Genomic DNA, 18,753 nt, shown 5'->3' on the forward strand with positions numbered 1-18,753 from the left:
TGTAGCCCACACTGTAGACCATGGTGAACACTATGTTCCTCGAAAGTAACTCACTGCTTTGTCCACTGACTTCTCCAAAAGATGCCCTTATGAAATTCTATAAACACGGAAGCCAAATCATGACCTCAAGACTCTCCGGGAGCCTTCATCCAACTATGGCAATAATGCACTTTTTTTACAAAATTAGGTTTCCACTTTGCCACTCAGCTTCAAAAATAAGTAAGTCATGTATAGCAATCTATACATAAAGTCTGTGTCCATATTTAATTTAGATCATCCAAAATGGGATGTTTTAGAGGAAAAAGGAATACTGTTAATAATTACTCAGGGACAACGTTCTTAAACCAAGATTGTCTCAGATAAACTGGATGTATGGTCATATTTTGCACAGGTGGTTAAACTATAAAGAAAAGCAAGGAAAACATTAACACAGGGGCACCTGGGTCGTTCAGTCGTTAAGCGTCTGCCTTCAGCTCAGGTCAGGATCCCAGGGTCCCGGGATTGAGTCCCGCATCGGGCTCTCTGCTCAGCAGGAAGCCTGCTTCTCCCTCTCCCACTCCCCCTGCTTGTGTTCCTGCTCTTGCTATCTCTCTGTCAAATAAATAAATAAAATATTTTTAAAAAATGGATAAAATCTTTAAAAAAAAAATTAACACAAATTTCAGGACGGTGGTTTAACTTGGACAAAAGTGAGGTTGCCATGAGGAAGAAACACAGGGATCTTCAAAGTTTCTCTCCCAATCAACAGACGTACATACGTATATATATATTCATATGCATTCATCTGCTGCTTCTTAAACTACATATATGCATTTATACACTCCTCTGCACAAAAAAATTCATAATATTTTTTTATGTTTAAAAGCAATCACAAAACCCATAATTAAGGTAACAGGCATAGGTTTAGTGTTGGCTTATGCTTGCCATTACGGTAAAGAGTTCAAGTCACTGACTGGTCTTTGGTTATATCCATATTTTTTTATAGGAAATAGGATTTATCAGTGGACATGAATAAGGAAGGGGCAGTGCCAAGGTTCTCATGAGTGCAGTGCCTACAATTTTCCAGGAGGCCATGATTAAGGATGTATTTGATCCCACAGTCATCTGGGATGAGCCACTTTTTGACCACCATGTCTTCAAATTCATCTACATTAAACTTAATAAAGCCCCACTTCTCAGTGATGTGATTTTCTGGAGGCCGGGGAACTTAAACTTGGCCCTATACGGGGCCTCAAACACATGTTTCTTGTTCTGCAGCTTGGTATGGATGGACATAATGACTTAGTCAATACAAAGCCGCTGTGCCCTACGGCTTTCTGAAGGCATCCCACAAACCTGTCTATAGCCCACTGATTCCAGCACAAGACAACATCTTGTTGATATGGATGATGTGGAAGGGGTGGAGCTGTACTTGGATGTGAAAGCCAATTTGCCACAGCTTTTCACCATGTACTTGTTGGCACAGACAGAGGAAGCCTCCAGGGCTTCAAAAGGGAGTTGTTCATATTCATCTGACACCATGTGGCCATAGTGTGGGAACTCATCTGCTTTTGCCTTCTTCCATCCCAGGTCAAAGATGTGGATCTTGGCATCAGGCACTTCTCTGCAGAAGGGAGACTTTGGATATGGCTTGTTCTTATAATACCAATGACACGGGCAGGGCAGTGACCCATAGCAACACCATAATCTTCTGTGTGGTCCTGAAGGGAGAGAAGAGGTTGTATCCACATTTTTTTGTAATGTCTTTGTTTGGGAAGGAATTCTTTTACACAAAACCACCAGTTATTTGGGCTATAATTTTATTTTTTTAAAAAACCCCAAGTTTTAAATATTAAGGCAGGAGTTGTTCTTTGGGTATAAATATGAAGAAGCTTCAGTTTACATACTACAGATATCTTATAGCACAAGCAGATACTCAGCTAACATTGAAAAGTAGGATGCTGATTTTTCTCTTCCTCTTCCATCCCTTTTCCTTGAAGGAGTGGCATGGTCAGGGGCCAAATATGTGACAGGATCAAGGAGGTAGCAATGTAGTTGGGATATTGATTACATATAAGTAGTTGAGCACATAAATACATATATTGATCATAATAGGATTCAGGTTCTCAATGAAATACAAGGCAATGTTAGTGCTAAGGTGGGAAGAGCTCCCATTTTGAAGAATAGGAAAGCAAGCATACTGGGAGGTACAAATGTCACACGGTTTTAGTGGCCATTTGAGGTTTGTATTGGTTTCTTGTTGCTGCTGTAACAAATTACCAATTACTTGGTGGCTTAAGACAACACAAATTTATTATCTTAAATGCTAGAGGTCAGAACCCTGAAATGGGTTTCACTGGGCTAAAATCAAGGTGTCAGCAGGGCCACACTCCTTCTGGAGACTCTAGCAGAAAACCTATTTCCTCGAATTTTCCAGCTTCTAGAGGCTGCCTGCATTCTTTGATCATGATCCCATCCCCTCCCCTTCAAAGCCAGCAGTGTAGCATCAGATCTCTCTGTCTCTGACCTCTGTTTCCATTGCCACACCTCTTACTCTGCCTCTGCCTTGGTCATCACATCACCTTCTGTGAATCTGGTTTGACACATGGGCATCTTTGGTGGGGAGGATTATTCTTTCTATCACATGCTATGACTCTGAAATGAGAATAGTAAAAAAAAAAAAAAAAAAAAAAGTACTTTTCTATGGCTTTTGCAGGGGGGTGGGGGGTGGGGAAGGCATGCAGGAAGCAGAGGACTTGGTTTTACCAGGACTGTAACTCTGCCAACCCTGGAGGGAGAAAGGGAAAGAAGGTAATTCTAGTGATGGATCTTAGAATCTAAAGTTGGATAGGAAAGGAAAAGAAGACCCGGTGGAGGCAGAAGGGAGGACTGTTAACGAAATAAGGCCAGTAGGCTAAAGATTTCATAGGATCAAAGAACTGCTGAATGGGAGGCCTACAATAGACTAGTGGATGCAAGGAGTCAAGATTTCAGCAGTGTTCATTCATGATGTGGATGAAGCCACATCATGAATGTGGTGTGAAGGTGTGACCATGAGAAAGGACAGCTGAGGTAGGACAAAAGAACATTTACTGGATGCAAGGACATCATTTCTAATTACTCTAGGAGAGCTGTACAAAGGGAACTCATTGAATCGAGGAGGTGAGGGTGATGTCTGTCAATGAATGCAGCCCATGGGACCAGGGTGAAAAATATTTTTTTTTTTTCTAACAGGCTTACTTTTCCAATCCTATAGATTTGGCTTATTAGCAAAGCCAAAAGCAAATTGGGTATTATTAATTAAAATCATTCTATACTAAACCTTTTCATGGACTATTAGAAATCTGGGTTAATGTAATGAGCTAAATTGTGTCACCCAAAATTTATGTGCTGGAGCCCTAACCTCTACTACCTCTAAATGTGACTATATTTGGAGACTGGGCCTTTAAAGAGGTGATTAATTTAAAGTGAGGCAGATAGACTGGGCTCTAATTCCATCTAACTGGTGTCCTTATAAGAGGAGGAAATTTGGAAACCCAAAAAGAGAAAGATCAGGGATGCACTTGCATAGAGAAAAGACCACGTGAGGACACAGTGAGTAGGCAAGTATCCATCTGCAAGTTGAGGAGAGAGCCCTCAGGAAACTGAACATGAAACCTCAATCGTGGACTTCACGGGTTCCACAGCTGTGAGAAAATTCTTGTTGCTAAGCCATTTAGTCTGTGGTATTTTGTTATGGCAGCCCCAGCAAACTAATGTACCTAGTTTGTTTTAAAGAGTATGATTACTTTTTAAAATCTAAATCTAAATCTAAAATCTAAAATGATTTAGAAATTGTTCCTAATTTTAACACTACTTTAGAAAGTTCTTTCTATCTGGAAAGTTCTTTTTTAGGATCTCAAGATTCATTCTATCTTCCTTCATCATGGATTCTCTGAATCTTAATGAAGACGGCACTGAGAAGTATTCATGTGAGTGGAGGAGAGGTAGGTGGTGACCCATTCCCCATTGGCCACCAGACTTTGCTTCAATATGCATGGATGCAGGCTTGGTACATGGAGACTATTGTTGTGAAATGCTCATCAGCAAGAACACACACCAAGTCTTTTCCACAGTCTGTGTCTGGAAAAGTTTGAGTGCAAGCTGGCAGTAATTTAAGAACAACCTAGGAGTCCAAGTTCTTTTCTGCCTTCCTCTACCACATGTCTTCCTTGTGGCAACTGATTTTCCATTGGCAGGCAGACAAAGGTTTTGTCATATTTGAGTTAAGGTGTTCCTGCTAAAACATCCAGGAAAACAGGAGGAGAAGAGGAGGTTGTACGGGCCTAAGCAGCCAAAAGTGAACCATGTAAATTAAATGTTCTATAAAAGATGGCCTGACAAGATGACCCACATTGTACTACAAAGATATTAAAGAGGCAATTTTATCTATTTGGAAATATTACAATGGGAATATGTCATGTCATTGTGTAGTTCAACTTTTGCTTCTTAGCTACCATGACATTAATTTGTAGATAACGCTTCTGCTCACTCTGATCTTGAAATATTTATAGAAACTACCAAGCTTTTGGCCACCAAGCAACTTGCGAATTTCCCATAGGAAAAAAAAAAAAAAAGAGTGGAAATTGGTCAGTAAACACGAGTTGAATGAGAGTTTTAGTGTTGTTTATTTCCCATGTCACCAATCTGACTCATCATTGGTAGCAGAAATCTTTTGTAAGGATCTGCACCTGGTGCACTCAGTTGAAACAGGCCACCTGCATGGTTGTCTGTGACAACCTTAAGTACAACATCTGTAGCGCCCATCAGATAGCATACTCCATCTTTATGGTGTCCCATGAGGCCTTCCCACTGTTCCATCAGCTAATGCACCAGGTGCAGGGTAAATGCTCTCATCCAGAACATGTCTGGATGCTCCATTTGATGCCCAAGAGGCTGTGTATAAATAGTAGTCCTGCCACAAATGCCTCCCATTACCAAAAATACATGGCAAGAGAAGTGCGTGTGTTTGAATGCTTACAGCACAAAGGGGTGCATACATTTTTTAAAAAGATTTATTTATGACAGAGTGAGCAAGCAGGGGGAGGGGCAGAGGGAGAGAGAGAATCCTGAAGCAGATTCTGTGCTAAACATGGAGCCCTGATTCAGGGCTCAATCCCAGGACCCTGAGATCATGACCTGAGCTGAAATCAAGAGTCAGCCTCTTAACTGACTGCCACCCAGGCACCCCATGTTCATGTATTTTTAAACAAATAACAGAGATAAAAGCATAATTATTGCTCTTGCCTCCTTCACATTAGTCTCCTGTACTATGAGAAAACAACCAATCTTAAGATGTTACATAAAATCATAGAACCCAAGCCCTTCATTTTACAAATGAGGCCCAAAGACTGTTCAATGTCTCATGGAAGGTCATGATGATTTTTCAGTATTTGATCAAACATACCTACTAGAAGTTTACAGGCTCTATGTCCCACAAATTGATTCAGTGAGCCTGTGTAAATCTACATTTTAAGTGTAAAATCTACATTTTAATAAGCACCCTTGGTAATTCTATGCAGGTGAGACATACTGGGATGATTAAGGCCAAGTCTTGGTCAGTGATCTCTCCCATGACAGCAAGCTATCTGTGGCTCCAATAGCCCGAAGATTTCTTGTTACATATAGCTTCACACTAACATTCTTGTTTAAATCATAAATCTTTGGAGCTCATGTTGGACCATATCCGCTATAGCATGGCTCACAGTCAACTAGAAAGTTTGTAATTATTTATTCAGAAAGCAGTAAAGAGATATTAATAATACTTTATTTATAAAAGTATGAAACCATAGAGACAAAATAGTAAAATAGGTAGCTCTTGGAACACTGGACTAACTACATTAAAGCAAATACCTTTTAAACAGACAAAGTTGGAGTTGAAAAATGTTTCCCCTTCTGCCTCCAAAGTCCCAGATTTAGCCAGTGTCAGTTAATCAGTATAGGAAGGGACAACAAGTCAGGGAGAGGCTACTGGTGTGGAACAATGGAAGGACACCGGGAGTCGGGAGATGTGGCTATCAACATCAGCTGTCCTACTAGGTAAATCAGTGTTTGAGTTATTCTTTTGTCGATCATCCAGACCAGGATTTGGCAAACATTTTCTATAAAAGGTCAGACAGTAAGTATTTCAGGCTTTGCAGGCCATGATCTCTGTCACAGCTACTCAACACCACCGTAGTAGTGAGAAAGCAGCCACAGACAATAAGCAAATAAATGACACAGCTATGTTTCAATAAAACTATTTACAAAAACAGGAGCAGCGAAATTGAGCCCCTAGGCTGTGGTTTGTTAACCTGAGGTCTAGACTTAACAACAGGATAGATAAAATGTTAACATACATCAAATTTAAAGGCATATCATAACATAATATAGCCATTACACTGTAAAGAACACCACACACACACATACACACACACAGAGGAAATATACTTCCAGTATTCTACAGCTATCACCCAAGTCAGCAAAAGTCTCTCATCTCTTTGATGAACCAATGAAGTTCTAATATACATCAAAGCTATTTCTTTCATCTTATTTGTCAACATAAATAAAAATATCAATAGACACTTATGCCAGAACCACACTTCTTAAAAATAGATATACCTATTCTGAATCAATGTGTCTCTAGTTTTTTTGTCAGATATAAAAATAATGTTTAAAACTGGTTGAAATATAATCACTTATATTTTTCCTCATTTTCTTTCTTTCTTTTTTTAAACATTAGAACTCATAACACCTCTAGTACTTATTTTGCTAATTTGCTGTACAAATTAGGATGCTTTGAGCAAGAAATAACGGAAAACTTCATTCAACCTGTCTTCAAATGTAGAAAGTCTCTTGGCTTACATGACTAGAAGTCTAGAAGATGAGGTTTCAGAGTTGATATTATCTATGGCTCTGGCTCCCTGTTCTCCCTCCAGTGTGTGGCTTCCTACTGAGGCTAGATATGAAATGACTACAGTACTTCTGGGCCATGCAACAACCAGAAGAAGACAGAAAAGTCCCAGATTAGGGAGGATGCATTTTTCCCATAATCTACAGCAAACCTCTCCTTGATGCTTACTGGCACAGATTGAGTCATATGACAACTTCTAAACCAATCCCTGGGGAAGGGAGGTAGGCTTAACCACAGACCCTCCCTGGAGCATGGGTGGGATCAGCTTCCCCTGAGATGTGTGGACTGAGTCATGCATGGTTGGACCTGAACAAAGAGGGGAGGAAGGAGATGAATAATGAAAAGATCTCTGAGGATAACCACTACCACTTATTTTCCATTTAGCGTTTCCTTCAGTTTTATTTTCTCTGCAGCTTGCATATCAACTGAGAAGTCATTTGAAACCTTTAGTGAAGAGTTGCTCAAAAAATGTACAACTTGAATAATTGAAAATAGTTTCAGATGTTTAACTGTTAAGGTATTAATCACAGCAAGCAAAAAACTTGAAACAAACTAAATGTTTAACAATGTTGAAGAAATTATGGCATTGAAACATAAATACAATTGACAAGTCATAAAATATCGAATAGAGTAAAAAGCATGTTGTAAAACAGTATTTTAGTGTCAAACAATAAAACAAAGACTACCAGAGATTTAAAAGGAAAAAAAAAAAAGCCAAGTTGTGTCTGTAATCTTACCACCTGAGGGATCCTAAGGTAATAAAGAAATCACTGAGCAGTGTGCTGATGGGGGAAAGTGAGGTGTTTTAAGTGTTAAAAAAAAAAATAGGTGTTCACAGTAGATAAACTAAGTATAGAAAATTAGTCCTCTAAAAAAAAAAGAAAATTGGTCCTCTGGATATGATGGAACAACTCCATTGTCTATAAACAGTTGGCAACAAGCACCACAGCTCACTGATCAGTGTCTTCAATTAGTTCCAGTAAGGGTCAAAATTCATAGCCTTTAATCAACTTCAAACAGAACCAGTTGTGATGAAATGCAGAATTCAATTTTGATACCTCCTAGATGAATGTTAAGTTTTCTTTTTATATCACTGTCAACCTGCATCCATCAGCATCCAGCCAGGTGCACAAGAACCACACTAGCATGTAAAATAGTGGAGAATTTAAATCAGAGAACTGGATATGCAGGACATGAAAGAGTTGAGAAATCAGAGGAAGACAAGGTGACAGATTAGCAGGAGCAGGAAGCCACTACCCAGGCCCTAGGCTAGAAGGACAAAGAGAAAGGAGGTGACAGTACAGCCCAAAGGCCAAGGTCAGTTGATAGAAACTAGGACATTAACAGCCCTGTTACACAGAAATCGAAAGAGCTGTTGGTGAAGGCAGAGAGAAGGGAATAAAACACCCTGGCTTCTCCCTTTTTCCTGCCTCCAAACTCATGAAGGCTTTTCGTTTGCTAAACCTCAATGAAAGCCAGATGATGTGGTAACAGGGGAAAACGGGAAGTGCTGTCTGCAGTGGTTATCCCATCCTTTATATAAAGAAAGAAGAAGGAATGTATCTGATTGCAAATAGTCAATACCTGGTACAGAGAACCTGTCAATAAATGTGTGTACAAATAGACCTTTACAAAGATCCTTCTAGAAGGCCATTTACATGGAAGAATTTTAGTCATTCTTTTTCTGGATTATAATAGTTTCATTTTTTTTATTGTATTTTATGATTTTCTATCAATATGTATTACTAAAGTTATTTTTTAAAGATTATGAGTTATTTTTAAGAATTATGTATTAAAAATGGAAGTAACTATTGTGAACATTTAGCCAAGAAATCATTGCTGCTTTCATAAAATCTTAAACATTGTTATTCATGCCCATGTTGTCTGGAGGCATGTATGTGTAATCCATCATAAAAAATAAAGTCAGAGTCTTCAGAGTGGGAATATTTGTAAGTACAAACAAGTCTTTTTCATATTATTAGCTGCCTCTCATAATAAAACATAAATATAGTATTGTATTAACAACTGACTTCTTATTCTTAGCCAGGCTCCTATCTCCTCCAGGGGTAAGGAGTGGAAGTAAAGAAGTGGTTAAAGGGAAGAAAATCTCATTCTGCCATATTTGTAATGGTTCAAATATTTTCCCTATCTGTGAGAGTATAGCTGTAGGATTATCACAGGTTGGCAGTAAACAAGTGACAGAAAGATGGTGGTGGACAAAGTTTCCTTTAAGGTAGAGGACACTTAAAGAAGACACCTCACTGCACAGACAAATAGAGATGGGGAGTTACACAGCAGCATGTCCAAACTTCCAAATGCCCATGAATAACCCCATGATACTGGAGGCAGGAGGGAAGACAGGATGGAATCCAGGGAGTCCTCTGGGGGAGCTCTCACCACCCTCACTGAGTTTCCATAATTGCATGGTCCTGCCTACCACCTGCAGATGCTGGCCAACTGTTTGCCTGTCCAGAAGATATAAATAACTGCTAAAAACCCAACACATTCCCAAATGTCTCTCGAGAGACTAAGAAAGTAGATGAACTTAAAGTACATTTTCCTGGCATACCACCCCCTGGTACAATGTACATCAATCCTTGGTGCCATTAAAATTATCTGAGGAGTGTTTTTAATTCTCATGCCTAGAAATTTTGAGTGAATGGAGTCTCATGTGGAACTGGAGCATCCACCATTCTACATACTTGTTAATTACAGCCAGGGTTGAAGATCACAATCCAGAGAGAGCCAGGCCCAGATCTACCAGGAGTTATTTCTGAAAGTGCTTCTTAATATATATAGATATATATGGAAGGCTTCTGGGGAAGATGGCAGAGCAGGAGGATCCTAAGCTCACCTCATGCCACAGATACAACTAGATAACACCCACATCAGTGTAAAGAACCCAGAAAACAACACAAAGACTGGCAGAACAGACTCCCCACAGCTAAATGTAGAAAAGGGGCCACATTGAAGAGGGTAGGAAGAGCAGAGATGTAGTTGGGAGCTAAATGGACCTGTGGGACTGTCTGTAGGAAGGAGGGATGCCACAAGCATGGAGAGGGGAAAGAGACACCCCAGGTATCCCAGACATGGAGCGCCTACAGGGGGGAGACAAATCCCCACAACATTTGGCTTTGAAAACCAGAGGAGGTAAATTTCACAAGTTCTTATAATCAGTGCAGTTTAATACCTGGAACTTTAAAAATCAGCAGGCTCAGCTCTGGGAGAGCAGGGAGGGTGAGAGGAAACTGAGTGTCTGCCCTTAAAGAGACAGCAGAACAAACAACCCCATGGAGATATAGCATCGCAGCAGCACTTTAAAAAATGCCTGGGGTATACAGGAGGAAAATTTGTTCACTAATCTCAGAGTGTGTGCTAGAGGGGCAGGGATATTTGGGAGTCTTCTCCAGGAAGAAAGGAGCTGGCACGTACCATTTCTCTCCACCCTCCATCAGCCTAGACACATAGACACTGTGGGAACCAGCCAAACACCACCACCATTGACCTAACTTGTTAACACCATTCACCCTGCCCTGTCTGGCATGCCTTGGTCCCTGTGTCTCCTGTAGACCTGCCCCTCCAATAGGCCATTGGCTAGAGCTGATCCAAAGTGGTGCTATAAGTCTGGCAGGGCACAAGCAGCCCTAAAAGGGGCCAGCACCACTCCAAAGTAACTCCTACCCTGGGGAGAGGAGAAGATAACCACACATACACCAGTCTGACTAAGGCCCCACCAGGGTGCCGCAGGCAGAGATCTGGTCTGATTGCAGACAGCACCCACCAACAAAAGCTTCTCCGGGACACAACACAGGAAAAGCACCCTGTAGTTTAGTGCTACTACATCTCAGGCAAATGCCTGGGCTATCTCAACTCAAACCCAAGACTAGCCCACTGACAACACAGGGACCAAATGCTGCCCACAACAGGCAAAGAAAGCCATTGCAGACAACAGGACTGAAGGCAAAAGCAGTTCAGCCACAACAGTAGGGTACATGCAACACACACCAGAGATATCCCTGAAGCACCAGATTCTAGTGAACAGGGGACACTATGCTGCAGAAGACATAGCTGAGTTTCCTAACATACAGAAATAGACAGAGTTAGACAAAATGAGGAGACAGAGGAATATGTCCCAAATAAAAGAACTGGACAAAAATCACAGCAAAAGATCTAAATAAATGGAGATAAGTATATGCCTGGTAGATAATTTAAAGTAAAGGTCATAAAGATACTCGCCGGACTTGAGAAAAGAGTGGAGGACCTCAGTGAGACCCTTAACAAAGAGACAGAAAACATAAAAGAACCAATCAGAGATGAAGAACTCAATAACTGAAATAAAAAATACACTAGATGGGCTGAAGAGAAAGAAAGATGGCAGAGTAGGAGGACCCTAAGCTCACCTCATCCCACAGACACAACTAGATAACACTCATATTGGCATAAATAACCCAGAAAAGACTGGCAGAACAAACTCCACAACTAAAGGTAGAGAAGAGGCCACACTGAAGAAAGTAAGAAGGGTGAAGATGTGGTTTGGGAGCAAAAAAGACCATGGCCATTCAGAGTGGGGAGGGAACCAATGGTGCAGAGAAGAGTGAAAAACAGACTATCACACTGGGGAGACTGCATGGGGAAGATGAATCACCATAACATCTGGCTTTGAAAGCAAGAGAGGCCAAATCTCATGAGTTCTTATAACCAATGGGACTTAAATTTTAAAAATCTGGTGGGCTCTGCTCTGGGAGAGCAGAGATGGCATTAAGAAGTGGAGTCCTCACCCTTAAAGAGACAGCATGACAAAAATCCAGCAGAGATACAGCATGGAAGCAACAGTTTGAAAAATGTCTAGGGCAGACAGGAGGGAGAGTTACTTACTCATCTAAGACCATGGCCCAGAGAGGCAGGGATCACAGGGAGACCCCTCCAGGAACAAAAGAGTTGATGGGTCCCATTTTCCTTCCCTGACACCTGCAGGAACCAACGCAATGCCAATATACACTACCTAACTTGCTCACACCAAGGTCTGGCCCAGCACTTCAGCAGATCCACCCTTCCCAGTCATGCTTGCCTCAGTTCTGGTGCTACAAGCCCCCTCCCCTAAAACCCCACTAACATCTCATCTCCTGACCCATGTGTTTTATAGGACCTCCACTCTGGCAACAACAATCATTTCCCAAGCAGACCAGGGCACATCTTGTTAAAAGGCACTCCACCTGGCTGGGGACCAAACACTGCCACAACAGGCAAAGAGAACTACTGTAGACAACTGAACTGAAGAAAAAAGTGGTGCGGACTCAACAGCAGGGCACAGGAGACACACATAGGAGACAATCCCTGAAGCACCAGGTCCTGGGGAACAGGGGACACTGCACTGCAGGACACTATAGCCATTACCTTCAAGAGCAGGCAAGATAGCTGACTTTCCTACCACAGAGAAATAGAGAAATAAACAAAATGAAGAGACAGAGGAATATCCCAAAGGAAAGAAGCAGAATGAAACTGCAGCAAGAGACCTAAGTGAAACAGACATAATATTCCAAATAGAGAATTTAAAGTAATGATCATAAGATACTTACTGGACTTGAGAAAAGAGTGGAGGACATCAGTGAGACCATTACAAAGAGATGAAAAAGAACCAATCAGAAGACTAATGAAATTAAACAAAATTAATGAAATTAAAAATACACTTGATGGAATAAATGGCAGGCTAGAGGAAGCAGAGGAATGAATTAATGACCTGGAAGACAGAATAATGGAAAGTAATCAAGCTGAGCAAATGGGAGATAAAGGAATTATGCAAAATGAGAATAGACTTACAGAACTCTGAGACTCCATCAATCATAATAACATTGGCATTATAGAGACCCCAGAAGAAGAAGAGAGAGAAAGGGGGACCAAAAATTTATTTGAAGAAATAGTATCTGAAAACTTCCTTAATCTGGGGAAGGAAACATATATCCAGATCCAGGAGGCACAGAGCTCCCCCAACAAAATCAACCTAAGGAAGACCATGCCAAGACACACAATAATTAAAATAGCAAAAAGTGGTGATAAAACAAATTTGTTTTAAAGAAGCAGGAGAAGACAGTTACATGCAAGGAAAACTCTGTAAGGCTATCAGTGGATTTTTCAGCAGAAGTTTTGCAGGCCAGAAGAAAGTGGCATGATATATACAAAATGCTATATGGGAAAAATCTGCAGCCAATAATATTCTATCCAACAAGGATATCATTCAGAATAGAAGAGATATAGAGTTTCTCAGACAAAAACTAAAGGACTTCATGACCACTAAACCAGCCCTACAAGAAATATTAAAAGGGATTCTTTAAATGGAAAGGAAAGACCATAAGTAAGAGTATAAAGAGTTGGAAGTAGTAAAAGTAAGTATATCTGTAAAAATCAATCAAGGAATTCACAAAATAAAAGGATGTGAAGTACGATACCATATCCTAAAATGGGGAAGGGGGAGGAGTAAACTTAATATTGACTGCTATATACAGAAGATGTTATCTATAAATCAAATGGTAACCACAAATCAAAAACCAGTAATAGATATGCAAAGAATAAAGAGAAAGAACTATATCACTAAAGAAAGCCAACAAACCATGAAAGAGAGCAAGAAAAAAAAGGATCAGAGAAAAACTACAAAACAACCATAAAACAAGTAACAAAATGGCAATAAACACATATCTATCAATAATTACTAAATGGAATAAGTGCTCCAATCAAAAGACATGGAGTGACGGAATGGATAAAAAAGCAAAACCTATCCATATGCTGCCTACAAGAGACTCATCTGAGACCTCTTTAGACACATGCAGATTGAAAGTGAAGGGACAGAAAAGCATTTATCAGGCAAATGGAAGTGAAAGAAACTTGGGGTAGCAATACTTATACTGGAAGGCTATAGGGGCATCTGGGTGGCTCAGTCAGTTAAGTGTCTGATTCTTGATTTCAGCTCAAGTCTTGATTTCATGGTTGTGAATTCAAGCCTCTTGTTGGGCTCCACACTGGGCATGGAGCCTACTTAAAACAACAACAACAACAAAAACAGACTGTAACAAGAGACAAAGAAGTACACTGTATAATCATAAAGGGAACAATCCGACAACAAGATATAACAATTGTAAATATGTATGCACCCAAAATGGGAGAACCCAAATACATAAAGCAGTTAATAACAATCATAAAGGAATTAATTGACAGTAATACAATAATAGTAGGGGACTTTAACATCCCACTTACATCAATGGACAGATCATCCAAACAGGAAATCATCAAGGAAACAGGGGCTTTGAATAACACACAGATGGATTTAACAGATATATTCAGAATATTCCATCATAAAACAGTAGAATGCACATTCTTTTAAGTGCACGTGGACTATTCTCCAGAATAGATCACAATATTAGATCACAATAGATCACGTATTAGACCATCAAACAAGTTTCAACAAATTCAAAAAGACTGAAGTAATGCCATGCATCTTTTCTGAACACACACATAAACTAGAAATTATCCACAAGAAAAATCTGGAATGAGTACAGATACATGGAGGTTAAATAATACTTTACTAAACGATCAATGGGTCAAGCAAGAAATCAAAGAGGAAATCAAAAAATACATGGAAAAAATGAAAATGAAAACATTAAGTTCCACAGTCCTTGGGATGCAGCAAAGGTAGTTCTCAGAAGTTTATAGCAATACAGTCTTATCTAAGAAGCAAGAAAAATCTCAAATAAAGAACTTAACCCAAAGCTAGAAAAAGAACAAACCAAACCTGAAACCAGTGAAGGAAGGAAATAATAAAGATTAGAGCAGAAACAAACAAAACAGAAAGTAAAACAAACAAACAAACAAAAACAATAGAACAGATCAATGAAACCAGGAGCTGGTTTTTGGAAAAGATCAACAAAATTGATAAACATTTAGCCAGACTCATTCAAAAAGAGAGAGAGAGAGATAGGACTCAAATAAGCAAAATCAGAAATGAAAGAGAAAAAATAACAACTGATAACACAGAAATACAAGAATTATAAGAGAATATTATTAAAAATTGTATGCCAACAAACTGCACAACCTAGAATAGACAAATTCCTAGAAACATATAACCTCTCAAAACTAAATTAGAAAGAAATGGAAAATTTGACCAGACATCTTACCAGAAATGAAATTGAAGCAAAAGGAAAAAACTCCCAACTAACAAAAGTCCAGGACCAGATGGCTTCACAGGTGAATTCTACCAAACATTTAAAAAGAGTTAATACCTACCCTTTTCAAACTATTCCAAAAAAAAGAAGGGGAAGGAAATCTTCCAAATTCATTCTATGAGGCCAGCATTGCCCTGATATCAAAGCCAGGTAAAGACTGAAGTACGAAAAGAAAAGTACAGAACAATATCTCCCATGAACATAGATACAAAAATCCTCAGCAAAATATTAGCAAACTGAATCCGACAATACCTTCAAAATAATCATTTCTCTATAATCAAGTGGGATTTATTCCTGGGATGCAAGGGTGGTTCAATATATGCAAATCAATCAACATGATATATCACATCAATAAGAGAAAGGATAAAAACCATATGATCATTTCAGTGAATACAGACAAAAATATTTGACAAAGTACAACATCCACTCATGATTAAAAAAAAAAATTAAATGAAAACCCTCAACAAAGTAGGTTTGGAGAAAACACACCTCAACATAATTAAGGCCATATCTGAAAAACCCATAGCTACCATCATACTTAATGGTGAAAAACAGAGCTTTTCCCCTAAAATCAGGAACAAGACAAGGATGTCCACTTTCACCACTTTTATTCAACATAGTACTGGACATCCTAGCCATAGCAATCAGACAAGAAAAAGAAATAAAAGGCATCCAAATTGGTAAGGAAGAAGTAAAACTTTCACTATTTGCAAATGATATGATACTACATCCAGAAAACCTGAAAGACTCCATCAAAAAAATTACTAGAACTGATAGAATTCAGTAATGTCACAGGATACAAAGTCAATATACAGGAATCTGTTGCATTTCTATAAACTAATAATGAAGTACCAGAAAGAGAAATGGGGACACCTGGGTGGCTTAGTCACTTAGTTAAGTGTCCAAGTCTTGGTTTCGGCTCAGGTCATGATATAAGGGTCATGCTCAGGGGGGAGTCTGCTTGTCTCCCTCTCTCTCTCTGCCCCTCCCCACTCCCTCAAATAAATAAATCTTTTTTTTAAAAAAAAAAAGAAGAGTAATTAAGAAAACAATCCTATTTATAATTGCACGAAAAAGAATTAAATACCTAAGAATAAACTTAACCAAGGAGGTAAAAGACCTGTGCTCTAAAAACTGTAAAATGCTGATGAAGGAATAATTAAAGATGACATGAACAAATAGATATTCCATGTTTATGGGTTGGAAGAACAAATATTGATAAAATGTCCATATTGCCCAAAGCAATCTATAGATTTAATGCAATCTCTGTCAAAATAACACCAGCATTTGTCACAGAACTAAAACACACAATCCTAAAATCTGTATGGAAGCACAAAAGACCCAGAATAGCCAAACCAATCTTGAAAAAGGACAAAACTGGAGCTATCACAATCCTAGACTTCAAGATATATTATAAAGCTATAGTTATCAAAACAGCATGGCAGTGGCACAAAAACAGAACAGATTAGACAGCTCAGAAAGAAACCCACAATCATATGCCCAATTAATCTTCAACAAAGGAAGCAATAACATACAATGAGAAAAAAGACAGTCTCTTCAACGAATGGTATTGGAAAAACTGGACTACATGCAAAAGAATGAAACTGTACCACTTTCTTACGTCATATACAAAAATAAGCTCAAAATGGATGAAAGACCTAAATGTGAGACCTGAAACCATAAAAGTCTTAGAAGAGAGCACAGGCAATAATTTCTCAGATATTGGCCATAACAACATTTTTCTAGATAGGTCTCCTGAGGCAAGAGAAACAAAAACAAAAATAAACTAGTAGGACTGTATCAAAATAAGAAGCTTCTGCACAGCAAAGGAAACAATCAACAAAACTAAAAGGCAACCTACTAAATGGGAGAAGATATTTGCACATGACATATCTGATAAAGGGTTAGTATCCAAAATATATAAAGAACTTAAAACAACTCAACACCAAAAACCCCCAAATCTAATCCAATTTAAAAATGGGCAGAAGACATGAACAGAAACTTCTTCAAAGAAGACATACAGATGACCAACAGACACATGAAAAGATGCTCAACATCACTCATCATCAGGGAAACGAAAATCAAAACTACAGTGAGATACTACCTCACATTTGTCAGAATAGCTAAAATCAAAAACACAGGAATCAACAAGTGTTGGCAAGGATATGGAGAAAAAGGAACCATCATGCACTGTTGGTAGGAATGCAAAGTATAGCCACTGTGGAAAACAGTATGAAGATTCCTCAAAAAATTAAAAATAGAATTACCTCATGATCCAGTAATTCCACTACTGGATATTTACCCAAAGAAAATGAAAACACTAATTTGAAAAGATATATGTACCCCTATATTTACAATATAGGCACCATTATTTACAGTAGCCAAGATACGGAAGCAACCCAAGCGTCCATGGATGGTTAAAAAAGTGGTGTATATATAGACAATGGAATATTACTCAGATGTATTAAAGAATGAAATCTTGCTGTTTGCAGCAACATTGATGCATCCAGAGGGTATTATGCTAAGTGAAGTAAGTCACACAAAGACAAATACCATATGATTTCACTCATGTGGAATTTAAGAAAGAAAACAAAGAAAGAAAGAGACCAAAAAAAAAAAAAAAAAAAAACCCAGACTTTTAACTATAGTTAAAATTCTCTATAGAGAACTGATGGTTACCAGAGAGGAGGTGTGGGGGGGGATGGGTGAAATATGTGAAGGCAATTAAGAGTACATGTATCTTGATGAGCAATAAGTAATGTATAGAATTATTGAATCACTATATTGTACAACTGAAACTAATATAACATTGTATGTTAACTATACTGGAATTAAAATTTAAACACACACACACACACACACACACACACACACAGATACACACAAATCCCAAGTGGGAATGATATCACAGGTTCTCTGCCTCTCTTCGAAGCAAAGACTAATGGGAATTTTCTAGCTGTTAACTTTAGACACCTAAGAAAAGCCATTTTGTTTAACAATAATTCCCACTCAAAAGGGGGACTGAAGGAAGCCAGATCTACTTGGCCTGCTGCTGGGCAGCAGTGAAAGACTTTTTGTCCCATACAAGAACAGGGTGGGGTTCAAGAAAAGTAAACCATTTACCCACTTCTTCACAGGGGTTTTGCCTTATTATAGTTTTAATTTTTAGTTCCCATATAAGACATGTTCATATTAAAATTTAGGCACACACACACACAGACAACATAGATAAATTTGGTCTTAGCCCAAGTCCTGCTTTACACAATGGCCCTTAGCTACATTACTTTCCTCATTTTAATGATGGACAAACTGAGAAGGGTGGTCACTTTGGTGTTCAGCTTAGATGTCCCTTCTCTCAAAAAAGAGTCCCAGGTTCCACTATAAGTAATTTAAAACTCTACTTCCTCTTTTTTTTTTAAGATTTTTATTTATTTATTTGACAGAGAGAGACACAGCAAGAGAGGGAACACAAACAGGGGGAGTGGGAGAGGGAGAAGCAGGCTTTCCACTGAGCAGGGAGCCTGATGTGGGGCTTGATCCCAGGACCCTGGGATCATGACCTGAGCCAAAGACAGACGCTCAACAACTGAGCCACCCAGGCACCCCTCTACTTCCTCTTTCAAACACATTTCA

General features: G+C 39.0%; 1 pseudogene; it reads right to left on the bottom strand.

The window, feature by feature from the left end:
- Nucleotides 1-979: 979 nt before the first annotated feature.
- The window catches only part of LOC112807690 (large ribosomal subunit protein uL16-like), a 50,250-nt pseudogene continuing 32,476 nt past the window's right edge, over nt 980-18,753 (bottom strand).

The sequence above is a fragment of the Callorhinus ursinus genome, unplaced genomic scaffold, assembly GCF_003265705.2.
Source record: "Callorhinus ursinus isolate GAN/ISIS: 27379988/994484 unplaced genomic scaffold, GSC_fseal_2.0 scaffold2, whole genome shotgun sequence".
Taxonomy (NCBI): domain Eukaryota; kingdom Metazoa; phylum Chordata; class Mammalia; order Carnivora; family Otariidae; genus Callorhinus; species Callorhinus ursinus.